Source organism: Mastomys coucha, unplaced genomic scaffold (assembly GCF_008632895.1).
Source record: "Mastomys coucha isolate ucsf_1 unplaced genomic scaffold, UCSF_Mcou_1 pScaffold14, whole genome shotgun sequence".
Lineage (NCBI taxonomy): Eukaryota > Metazoa > Chordata > Mammalia > Rodentia > Muridae > Mastomys > Mastomys coucha.
Window position 1 is genome coordinate 123949396 of NW_022196896.1, and position 413 is coordinate 123949808.

General features: G+C 49.4%; 1 pseudogene; it reads right to left on the reverse strand.

The window, feature by feature from the left end:
- Window positions 1–214: 214 nt before the first annotated feature.
- Window positions 215–339, reverse strand: LOC116089645 (annotated as a pseudogene).
- Between the last annotated feature and the right edge of the window lie 74 nt (window positions 340–413).

Here is a 413-nt window from a genome sequence, read left to right on the forward strand (position 1 = left end):
TGTGGGCACAAGACTGATGCTCATGCAGGCTGGTTCTTTGCACAGATCCCCTGAATGGCCCCTTGTGAGGGTTATTTGTCTTGGGCTCACTCTTGTCCTGGGCTACAGTCCCAGAGGAGACCTTCTAGTCTCTGGCTTGCTCCCTGTCCTGGGAACCTGTTCTGGTCTGCCTATTATTGGACTGCTGGTCATCTCAGGCTTGCTTTCTTCAGGGAACATTAGGCCACTAATCATACAGATATTCATAGGCCAGAACATAGACAAAGCCCCTGACCCCTCTGCCACCCACTGATGCCCATGTGACACAGCAGCCACACTTGAAATGCTTCTAGAGGCAGGTCCATTTTAGTTTTTTAAAATTTTCTCTCTCGTCTTCCTTTTCACACACCCCCCCCCCATTTTGCTACTTAATA